Here is a 12,736-nt window from a genome sequence, read left to right on the forward strand (position 1 = left end):
ACGGGCAGCCCGCGGACGGTCTGCATTTTGCTAAGGGGGAATGTGACGCCCTGGGCAAGCCAGGGGTCACAGGTCATCACACCACCACACCCTACACCCCAGTTAGGAACACCAAAGCTAACCAGAAATCCTTGTTGCCTTCCTCCAGGAGCTGGTGTCCACACCAGGGGGTGGGCCAGGCAGTTGGCTCCGCCCACCGAGGAGTTCACAGCTCTGGAGGCGGGAAGAACCAGGCAGATAGGGTTTGGAGTGTGAAGTAGAAGGAGTAAACAGTTTAGCTCAGGGAAGAGCTTGAGTAAACAGTGAAGTGGAGCTAAAGTGAAAAGAAACAGTTTGTAAAGCCTGAAGTTAGTCCGGTTGTGTGCCCCGGGCTGAGAGACAGCAAGGTCAGCAGACGGCGGTGACTGTCTAGAGAGGTGACTGCTCGGAGGTTGCTGGAAGGACCGCGGACGGGTAGTGGCACGGCGGTCTGGAGCAGTATACGAAGAACAGTCAGCACCAGGGCAGGGGCCTTTCGGATCCCGGCAAGGCTAGGAGTCGCCATAATTTGCCAAATCCGTCAGTGAAGGGGACGACTGTCTCCCAACAACCAAGTCCCGATTGAAGGCAACAGTCCAACCATTAAGGAGGAACACCGCCACCGCCAGGGCACCAGTTTCTCAGGGCCAGCGCCTGCGGGCAAAGTAGGGCTCCTCCGGCCCATATCCAAGCCGGGGAGTGGGTTACCGGTGGGAACCCATCGCAACCATTATCAACTTAGGTGCAGGACAGAGGAACCGTCACTGTCACCTACTGGGGAAAGCAAGTGCAGCCGTCCGTGGGAACAGTCTTTCCAGCCGTGTGTTTTACCGAGAACTGTGTCATCGTCTCAGGCTGAGTGAGTACCACAGTGCCGCAAGGCACAGCGCTGCCCCCGCGTCCCTGCGCCCACCAAGCCCTGCATCTCCCACCTCATCACTGGGCCCCGGGATCACCAACCCCTACCCACGGAGGGGCAACACAACAACTGGCTGCTCCATACCATCCCTCCCGGGATCCCCATACAGAGCAGCGGTGGTGTCAACAAATCACCACAACCGTGGGTGGCGTCACGGACAATAAACTAAATCCCAACACCCAATCCCCTTTCACTCACGGGCGGGGAGCGCCGCTAGAGCCCCCGGGATCCGGCCCATCGCTCGAGCCACCGAGCAGCAGCAGGCCGCAGCAGCCGCGGCAGCCAGAACCGAGCAGCAGTGGGAGAGCGCGGCGTCCCCTCCTCCGCCCGCGACACCAACGACACCGCTGGAACAGAGACAGCATCGGCGGATAGTATGGATGTTATTTTACTTTGGAAAACATACTGATTGAGAAGAAGACAATGCCTTAAATCTGGAACAGAGGTTTTTTGATCTCATTTGATTCAACCTTCTATGACCTACATGCCCATATAGAAGGCTTGCTAAGGTTGATCCTACTTTCAGATGCCCTTTAACCCCTTAATGACATTTGACAAACTGGTAGTCACACGACAGCTCTCTGACTGCACCTAGCCCACATCTTTCCCCACACATGGCTGATTTAGTCAGCCAAAATGTGTCTCCAATAGCCACGTGTGGATCAGAGATTTCCACGTGGCTGTTACCTTGTTAAATCCCTGACAGCGGGAATTAACACGCACCGGCAGAGGATTGCATCATTCTTCCTGCCCACAGGCGCGCTCGTGATGTGATCGCGAGGCACCAATTGGTTCTCATAACAGCCACAACTCTAGCGTACAACAACTTTAAACCATGTGCGCCGATTCATGAAGACTGACAATAAGTCACAAAATTTTGGCACAACTCTGACTTTTAAAGCCTTCATACCACTTTTTGGGCATAAAAGCTTTGATGAATTGGCCCATAGTGCGCATGCTCGACAAGTGTTCCATTCAGCTGGAGCTATTCAGAACCCCAGTTCTTAGTATCATTGGGGGCCTGTCATGCACAGAGGAGATGTAACGTGTGACACACGCAATCAGACCAACGGGCGTCTTACGCACTACAAAAAACACCACACAAAGCGGCAAACACCTGGGTCACGATACAACGGAAGTCCCTGCCGCTAGGGAAAGGTGTGAGGGGGCACCTCCTGAACTCACCTCCAGCTAACTCCTGAGCTCCGTAGCATCCCTATACAGGTTCTTTCAACCTGTCGGCAAGCAGGATACCTAGGACCCTCAGCAGACCCTAAACTCACCCTGCCTAGTGAATAGGCCGACGGGTATACTAGACTTGCCACTAAATTAATAAACACGGAGGGAAAGGAAAGATAGACAGGAGAATAAACAGAAGGATACAAAACACCAAACCTCACCATAGCAGATGGCCTCTAAAGTAGCAGGTGGATGGTAACAGGACACTTCCTCAGGAGTTCCTTCCACCAGGATGGCCAGAGTATAATGAATTCTAACAACAGCAAGGACTGCTGGGAAAGCTCCAGTATTTAACCTACATGGGTGTGGACCCAAAGAAGCTGCAGCTGACCTGCACTGCTCTGAGCTGCTGGCAACAAAAACTGATATTAACTCATGAGACGCCAAAGGAAAAGAAACTTTGTTTAAATGAGGAGCCAAGATGGAGATGGGAGGCTCAAGTCTTAAGGCTATCGCTAGTCTCAAAACAGGGAGGAAAAAAACGTGACAGGGTCATTGTGGTCTGATTCCCAGTGCTGTTAAGGTTAGCCTTTATGGCATGGATCATGGATAACTTTTAAACTTGAGTGCACCTTTAATGATAATTATACCTTAAAATGTTGACTAACTCAATGGACTGGCACTGGTCAAAAGACTTAGGGGTACTTTGCACGTTGCGACATCGCTAGCCAATGATAGCGATGCGGAGCGCGATAGTACCCGCCCCCGTCGCACATGCGATATCTTGTGATAGCTGCCGTAGCGTACATTATCGCTACAGCAGCTTCACACGCACTTACCTGGTCGGCGACGTCGCTGTCACTGCCGAAGAATCCCTCCTTCAAGAGGGCGGTGCATTCGGCGTCACAGCGACGTCACCGCGATGTCACTAATCGGCCGGCCAATAGAAGTGGAGGGGCGGAGATGAGCGGGATGTAAACATCCCGCCCACCTTCTCCCTTCCGCATTGCCGGTGGACGGCGGGCGCAGGTAAGGAGATGTTTGTCGCTCCTGCGGGTTTACACACAGCGATGTGTGGAGCTGCAGGAACGACAAACAACACCGTACCTGCGGACGCACCGACATTATGAAAATGAACGACGTGACACAGATCACCGATTTTTGACTGTTTCACGCTCGTTCATCTTCTCTCCTAGCCTTCACACGTTGCGACGTTGTTCCTGCGCCGGGTGTGCGTCACTTTCGATTTGACCCCGACAATATCGCAGTAGCGATTTTGCAGTGTGCAAAGTATCCCTTAGAAAAGGAAATGCAGATTGGCCTTAGATAAATTCCCATTTCCTTTTTCTCACCACTTATTAACTTAAGGTTTAGAAAATTTGTGTTAAACCCTTTAAATAACAAATACTGTATATGTATCTAAAGGTAACATACACTGGATATAAATTGAAAACGATAAATACAATCACCTCTGTTCTGAGCACACAGTGGCCATGTGTGAACCCGGCTATAAACAAATATGATTCACTGCTTAAATCCACATTACGCGAATGATGAGAGGAACAAACCTTCATATCAACTATTCATTATGAAGCATACCAACAAAAACATCAAGTAGAAAAACAGAATTTTTGCATTGTTTTTCTGCTGTTCTCATAACAACAGTTAAAAAAAATCTGCGTCAAACAGAAGCCGATCGCATTAATTTGTATTAAAAGAGAAACCTTGAGCAGAGCTGAAGCAGATGCTCCATGTGCTCAGAGGTAATGTTTTCTTTGTGTTAATAAAAAGCAACAATAAATTAGAAGAATTTTACATGTGCTATATAAAAGGAGATTTGTCACAGCTTCTAAAATTGATGACTAAAGGCCCTGTTACACGCTACGATTTATCTGGCGATATGTCGTCGGGGTCATAGATTCCGCGACGCACATTCGGAATCGTTGGCGACGTCGTTGCGTTTGACACCTACGTGCGACTCCGAGCGATCGCAAATAGGTTGAAAATCGTTGATCGCTGACACGTCGTTCACTTTCAAAATATTGTTCATCGTTTGGAACGCAGCAGACATATTGCTATGTTTGACACCCTGCCAACGACGAACAACATCCACACGACCGCCTTGGTCAAACAATATATCGCTGGACGATTTTGCGTCACTTGTGAAATCGTTACGTGTGACCGCTAATAAGTAACCTATGTGCGATCTCGGCAAATCGTAACTACGGTCTGGACGTGTCACATCGCTCATGATATCGTCAGATAAATCGTAGCGTGTAACGGGGCCTTTTGGCTGTGTGCGCACCACTTTGCTTTTTTACATGCGTTTCCGCAGCGTTTTGAACTGCAGCGTTTTAATGCCAAAATGCATGCGTTTGGATTTTCAAGCAAAGTCTATGGGAAATAGGGATTTCTTGTGCGTACAATGCTGTTAAAAACGCTGCGTTTCAGTGGTAGCAAATTTGTCAAAATCTCTGCGTTTAAAGATGCAGCATGTCAATTGTTTTTGCCATTTTGGCAGCATTTTGCTAACATTAGAGTCATTAGAGAAATTTCAAAATTCATTCTACATCAAAATCCTAGCGTTTCACATGCTTTTTTGACAAATTAAATGCGTTTTTGACATTATATTAAGCGCATGATATGTCCCTTTACACACGGACATAGTCCGACAATTAAATTTATGAAAATCAATAATTTAACGTTATTTTATACATAAATATTAGCACACAGTTATCATTTTAATAAAATAAGCTATTTTGTGTATGATTTTAATAATGATATTTGTTATCATTTTATTCCCTTTTTTCATAGTGTTTGAATGTTTAAACTTTATTTAGCAGTGTATTTGTCTTCAAAACGCATCTGACTTTAAGCAATGAAAAAGCATGTAAATCGCGGTAAAACCGCACGCGTATTTATAGCGTTTTTGTGGTCAAAACCAAATTTGACAAAGACCATTTCTGCCAGAGGATGCGTTTAGAACTGCAACTACCTCAACGCAAAGTGCGCACATAGCCTTACTCCACAGATCCTAATCCTTTAAATGGGATTTGAGCTACCATTTTCAAGAACCACTACACAGTGAATGGACCTGTATTGTTCTGTATCCATTCATAAAGCTGTAAAAAAACAATTGGTGAGAATATGAGGACCACCACCGATCTGATACTGATGACCTAACCTCAGTAAAAAAGAACAATTTCAAAACTAAGTAAACTAAATAGATACAGTACCAGAACAAAGCATAGTAATTAAATACAGTACCAAGCTTAGTAAATACAGTACTAGAGCTACAGCAACAGAAATAAGTACAAAAAATAATAACAATATTATTAATAAGCTTACCTCAAAAATACAGTACCAGAACCATGTTAAGTACATGCAGTTACAAAACAAACCACAGTAAATAAATGCAGCACCAGAACTAAGATCAGTACATAGCTACAGTAGCAGAATAAAGCACAAAATGTCATTACAGGACTAGATCAAGCTCAGTACAAAATACAATATAAGGTGCAATGTTTTTCCAAACATTCAGCAAACATCAGTCAGTCCCCTCTTTATTAAAAAAAGTTTTTCTTTATTGCTGCATGCTAAAAAATTAAAAGGTATTGCGTGCATATAAAATGGTTTTACATTTATGTACTGTCATTATGATTAAGAGCTGTTATTTTCTCAATGCGTAAGGCAGTTATCTATCATCTTTTAATTTTTTATCATGCATCAATAAAGAAAAACTTTTCTTAATGAAGAAGAGACTGACATATTGATGTTTGCTGGATGTTTGGAAAAGCCTTGCACCTTATATTATTAATTGGGAACCAGTCCATGGATTTGTCCGTGCAACTTCAACCCTCACAGGCTGGTATTGTCATTTTTACATTACAAAAATACAGTACCAGAACAAAGCTCAGTACATGCATACAGTAACAGAACCTATTTCTGTTCACAGTCAGTGCTGTCAGAGTTTGAATGTGTAAGGATAAAGCCTTGTGACAAATGAATGGTTATACCTGGTGCCAATTTATTCATGCGTTTCTAGAAGGAACGGAATCATGAACTGTTCTACGAAGTCATGTTGGACAGTCGCAAAGATCATGATGGGAGCAATGTCGGGATAAGCAGAGAGACCTTTGTTGCCTACATTATAGGCAGTAACTTGCTAAATCAGATCAATCCCAATAAGATTAAAGACGTTAATTTTGTAGTAACTTAATATTTTCTTCACAGTGGCTGAAAGGGTGAGCAGTCTTTGTTATTTCTCACCTTTTTTTGCAGCAGTGTAAGATTTCAAGCTTTAACTGTATGAATGGAAGCATTGTCTTTTGTTATATTAACCCATATAAAACATTACTTATCCCATAAAGAAGCATTATGTTCTCGTTTCATAGGTCTTAATGTGTTGCTGCTCAGTTCAACAGCACAGAGATTATACCTATTGAATAAAATATGACTAAGCCATTCTGACAGCTACAGGGACGAGGATTCAACAAGGCAACAAGGTCAACTGGCTGCGTATTCTTTGATGAATTATGTCTAAAGAAATTGATGAAAGCGTCAAATGTGTTGAGTGCAATGATAAAGAAACAGACTTGTGTTTCGCCGCGAAGGAAGAATTCAAAAGGTTTGTCTAGCACCATGCAGGGCCATTCTACAGAGCCACATTGCCTGCAGCTTAAATTTACTAAAATACTTTAATTACCTCCCTGTCTTTTGTTTATGTATATCAGCCACAGGTCACGCATCTACGTCATATGTCCTTGGTACGTCCACCGTCAACACGATTATATAACCAATGAATCTCTGCAGTAATGGTGTCTGCTGTCTCAGCTGGGCTCTCCTACCCAATTCATTAGTGTGCTTTGAGAAAGCCAGTGGAGGCATGCTGAACTTGTTTAAAGCACCACTCCAGTGTTTTGTTTTCAGCGCTGGTGGTACTTCTAATCTAAGAACCCTACTGACCCTATGTTACGGGGGAACCGGCAGATTAGGACCAGGGGGTATATATCCCAATCGCCACTCGGGGCCCACCGTGCTCCAGATGGTAATGGAGATGCTGGCACCCTGTGGGTTAGGCGGAGACTATAGAGCTGGATGGCTCAGAGATAACCCAAGAGACCTGGGAACCGGTCACGTGTGTAGAGACACGTCAGACCGGACGACAACCCAGTTAGCGTTTCGGTGGAATTGGCGCAACCCCGACTACGTGTGCAGGGAACACGTCAGGCCGGATGGTGACAAGGTAGCGTTGACCGAGAAGACCGCTGCGACAGCGCCCTGTCAGCCACGTGTGTCAGACACGACAGGCCGAGCGGTCCTTCGATTAGCGTTTCTGGTCACTACGCGAATGGCCACGTGTGTAGAGGACACTTCAGGCAAAGGGATCACACCAGTAGCATTGACTGGGAAGCCAAGGAGGATAATAAGTCCACACACCCAATCCTGGAACACCCTGTTAACTCTACAGGGGTCCTGGGGTATACTGTCCAAGTGCGTAGGAGGCACAACTGGACAGGTGACGCAGCAGGTATGCTGTCCGTGTGTGTAGGAGGCACAACCGGACAGGAGACACAGCAGCCGCAGCCCAGTTAACGCCCCTGGACTGCTATAGCACAACAGGACCGGTAGCAAGGAAGCACGGCGCCTGACCCTCATGTGCTGAGCCACGAATCTTGGCGTGACAGGCACCGTTCGCCTAGCCCTACCTACCGCTTCCAACAAAGCTTATGACACCATGAACTCTAAGTCAATATGAGTGAAGACTGCGCACCTCCATGTTGTCTCCAGCCCCTTTTATAACCTAGATCCGCCCCAAACCCAGGTTGGAACCACCAAGGTCCAATAGCAGAGTGGCATATCATCAGCGACGTCACCAGCGGCCTATCTGGAACCGCCACGTCACTGATTACCTCATGGCAGCCACGCCCCAAACACTTCACCAGTCATCGTCTGACGACCAATCGTGAGGTGACAGATCATTGGGGCGGGCCTCTGCGAGCCAGTCCGGAGTGGTCACATCATCAGGACACCTGACACCCTCTGCCCTATCAGGGCCTGCCACCTCACGGACATGCTCAGTGAGGTTCTTACCGGAACTAGCCTCTGATGCACTAAGTGCCTGGGTATGCTCAGTAGGCTGAACAACAGACTCAGAAATCAGACTATCTGCCTGAGCATGCTGAGTAGGCACATCCCAGGACTTAGACAGAGCACGAAGTCCAAGTACCTGGGCAAAGAGGCTGTTCGGATTAATTGTGGGAACATGCTCAGTAGCTTGAACTGAGGACTTAGGCGGGCTTTGCACACTACGACATCGCAGGTGCGATATCGGTGGGGTCAAATCGAAAGTGACGCACATCCGGCGTCGCAGTTGATATCGTAGTGTGTAAATCCTTTTACATACGATTAACGAGCGCAAAAGCGTCATTATCATATGATCGGTGTAGAGTCTGACATTTCAATAATTTAGCAGCAGCGACAGGTACGATGTTGTTCCTCGTTCCTGAGGCAGCACACATCGCTGTGTGAGAAGCCGCAGGAGCAAGGAACATCTCCTACCTGCGTCCCGGCTGCAATGCGGAAGGAAGAAGGTGGGCGGGATGTTTACGTCCTGCTCATCTCTGCCCCTCTGCTCCTATTGGCCGCCTGCCGTGTGACGTCGCTGTGACGCCGCACGACCCGCCCCCTTAGGAAGGAGGCAGTTTGCCGGCCAGAGCAACGTCGCAGGGCAGGTGAGTGCATGTGAAGCTGCCATAGCGATAATGTTCGCTACGGCAGCAATCACAAGATATCGCTGCTGCGACGAGGGCGGGGACTATCGCACTCGGCATCGCAAGCAACGTCTTGCAATGTCATAGTGTGCAAAGTACCCCTAAGTCTCAAAAATGACACAATCAGGCTAAGCATGCTCACTAGGCAAAACACCGGGCTTAGACTCTGGCTGGGGTAAATTGGTGCACGCATGCGCACTAGCCGCCTCTCCACACTTAGACGTGGTGGAAGGAGCAGCCAACTGGACGACCCGAGGCACGGCCAAAAACGGCAGCCGGCGCCTGGGCGCAACAGGAACCGCAGCAGGCTGCTTGCGGCTATGGCGGCGCCGGTTCGTAACACCCTACTCTTATACTTAATGTCACCGCCCTGGCTTACTGTGTGGCTCCTGCCCTGGGACATTCTGTTAGGTTCTCTTGCGTGCGGTCACATGTTATGCTTTGCACTGTGATGGGCCGTTCCCTGCACCGGGTTGTTCGCCAGCTGTGGGAGGGGCTTACTCATACACACTGCTTCTGGGCAGTTGCTCTCCTTTATTTGGGGGAGTTCATGCCCAGAGCGGTACCAGTCGTATTTTCTGGCTAAGTTGCTGTCTCCTAGTTATAGTGACTGATCTTGGTACTCAACCCCAGACTGACCCCTGACTTGCCTCTGTCGACTCCCCTCTGACGTCTCCACTCCTGTCTGGCTTTTAAAGGGATTAGAGCTGGTGCATCTTTCCCTGCATCGGGTTGTTCGAAAGCTGTGGGAGGGGCTTACTCACACACACTGCTTCTGGGCAGATGCTCTCCTTTATTTGGGGGAGTTCATGCCCAGAGCGGTACCAGTCGTATTTTCTGGCTAAGTTGCTGTCTCCTAGTTATAGTGACTGATCTTGGTACTCAACCCCAGACTGACCCCTGACTTGCCTCTGTCTACTCTCCTCTGACGTCTCCGCTCCTGTCTGGTTTTTAAAGGGATTAGAGCTGGCGCATCATACTTACCAGTCTCCAGTGCTGCTCTAATGCTACTTCTGGGCCCGCTCATTAACCTCATACATATACACTGCTTCCTCCGCCCAAAAGCAGTCTCGGTGTCTGTGGTTGGTTGCTGTCAGACCACGCCCCACCCTGTGTGACTGCGTGTCTGACTGCTTGGAATCACAGATGCTATGTGCATGTATATTGTGGTGTAAAAATAAATAAATAAATTGCAGTAGGGTCTTCCCATATTATGATACCCAGCATAGATAAAGCATAAGGCTACAGGCTGCAGCCCCCAGCCATGTTCTTGTTTTGTCGGTGTATCAAAATAACAGGGACCCCTTTTTTAACTTAATTGAATAAATAATTTTAAAACGCGAGCGGTCCCCCCCAATTTTGATACGCAGCCAAGATAAAGTCTGACAGCTGGAGGCTGGTAGTCTCAGGCTGGGGAGACCCATGGTTATTGGCCCACCCCAGCCTTAAAAATAGGAGCCTGCAGCTGCCCGGAATTGCCTCATCCATTAGATTGTATCTGATAGTTAGGAGGCCACAGATGCAATCATTGCAATTTATGGTGAAAGAAAGATGTAATTCAGAAATATTATAAATATTATTTATTACTGCTCTACATTGTATAGTTTTCCAAAAATCATAAAAACCATAATTAGGGCTTATGTGGCCAATAACTAGACTTATACTTGTTATAATAACTTGTAATTTCAGTCATGGACCTTGTGAATATCTATATCAACAATGCTCTTCAGTTACAGAGCACACTCATGCATTTTGGGTAGGGTTACCTTTTGAGTGTTTTCCTAAATGTTTATAGAAGAAAGTGGAAATAAACCAGATTCATATGTAAGGAATCATTTCTTTTAAGGATTTAAGTAATTAAAAAACATTAAGATTTTTACGTGATTGATATAAAGGAAAAGAGAGTAGGAATTAGAATAAAGCTTTTACTTCTATATGGTAGGATTTATGCTAACCTTAACTTCAGGAATTCGACATTCAAGTATAATCTAAACAAAAGAAAAGGAGAAAGGAAACGTTAAGAAATATAAGAAATATAAGAAACGTAAGAGTCCTCTCTGATACACATTTAGAGTTCCAGTGACTTACAGAATAAATACCGGCTCTGGTAACACACTCTCATATATGCCGGAAAATCTTTCAGGTTTCCATTACAAAATGGACTTTGGCTGACTTTCACGAGTAAGGAATGGTGGATCTTAAACTTTTGTAAACATTCATTAAATGGGATAGCCCGTTAAAGCTCGGAGAAGAGAGAATAAACACTGCCGTGTTTTATCGGCTACGGATTGTATAGGCCAATGTTCCAGAGTTCATCCATCTTTTGCAGGGAAGTTAATGTTATAATAACATCACGATGAGATATTCAGCAAGTTTTATTATTCTTGGTTAACTCTACTATTAGATCCAAAGGGATACTTGTGATGGATGCACAACAAATGAATTCATGGTAGAAATATTCCAATTCTAACCCATAAATAAACCTTATGTTATAGTAAAGGGTCAAGTCTCAGAATATTGAGATCATTTTTCTAATGAGTGCATCAGATTTCTAGTATTTTGATGGTATACCTCCAGTCAAATCTGAACTTGAAATTTACATTTGACTATAGTTTTTTCACTCGCCTCTCAATTCTAAAACCTGTAAAGAGTAACGACTAAGATGAGGTGTTCCTCTGTCTTACCGCGTTTTCCCCAAAATAAAACCTAGCCCGAAAATAAGACCTAGCAGGAGTTTTCAGCAAAATTTAAATATAAGACCTACCCCAAGAATAAGACCTAGTCATGGTTATAATAAATGTCCATGAAGGTAAAAAAGTTAAAGAATACTGTAGGACACTTCATTATAGACAGTATACGTCCACCAAAAGAGAGAAGAAAGAAGATAGAAGACCCCACAATCATACTCACCAGATGCTGAACAGGAGCAGTGGAATGCATCAAGTACCTGCGGCGGAACACACACCCACACAGATCAGATTGCACACACATGCACAATCACACATCTGATCACACACACAATCACACACACACACACATGAGATCGCACACACACATGAGATCGCACACAAACACTCACCACATCCAGCGATATCGATTGCTTCTGGACGGCATAAGGACCTCGGACGCTGTGCAGTGGAATGCCAGGACCTGCAGGGGGAATGCATGGAGGACCCAGCGGTGGAACGCATCACAGAGACAGGAGAGCAGAGTGTCCTCCTGGCTGGAAGCAAATGCTATCACCAGATGTGGTGAGTGTGTGCGCGCAATTGTATGTGCGATCTCGTGTGTGTGTGTATGAGTGCATGTTTGTGATCTGATGTGTGAGTGTCGGCCAGAAGGAGGGGAGGACGGCGTGCAGCATACCTGCTGGGAGCACCCATTGGAGATCACAGGAGGACCTGGGAGCCATGCAGATGCCCAGGGTCTGGTAAGTATGACGATCCTGGGAAGGGGAATTTGCATTTTTTTTTGAGGGGGGGGGTAAACTTTCCCCAACCATGTTTCCCCAAGAATAAGCCCTACCCTGAAAATAAGATCTAGCACTTTTTTCGGGGCAAAACAAAAATATAAGACAGTGTCTTATTTTCAGGGAAATGGTAATATTAAAGCTTCCCTCTGTGTGAGGTATGTTTGTTAAAACTTAGCTATGTTCTATATAGAATTTTCTTAAAATGTATTTCAGCAGAGGAACTGATGGCGTGGTGTACGCACGGTGGTTTTCTGGCCAGAGTGTATATTTCCTGCAATTTGCGCTCCAGGCTGGAACTGGCTGGTCCCACGCCCCCAACATAGGGGTTAATTTTGTTTAATTGGTGCCATCTTTAAATACTGGCCCACAATGCCG

Source organism: Anomaloglossus baeobatrachus, chromosome 5 (genome assembly GCF_048569485.1).
Source record: "Anomaloglossus baeobatrachus isolate aAnoBae1 chromosome 5, aAnoBae1.hap1, whole genome shotgun sequence".
NCBI lineage: Eukaryota > Metazoa > Chordata > Amphibia > Anura > Aromobatidae > Anomaloglossus > Anomaloglossus baeobatrachus.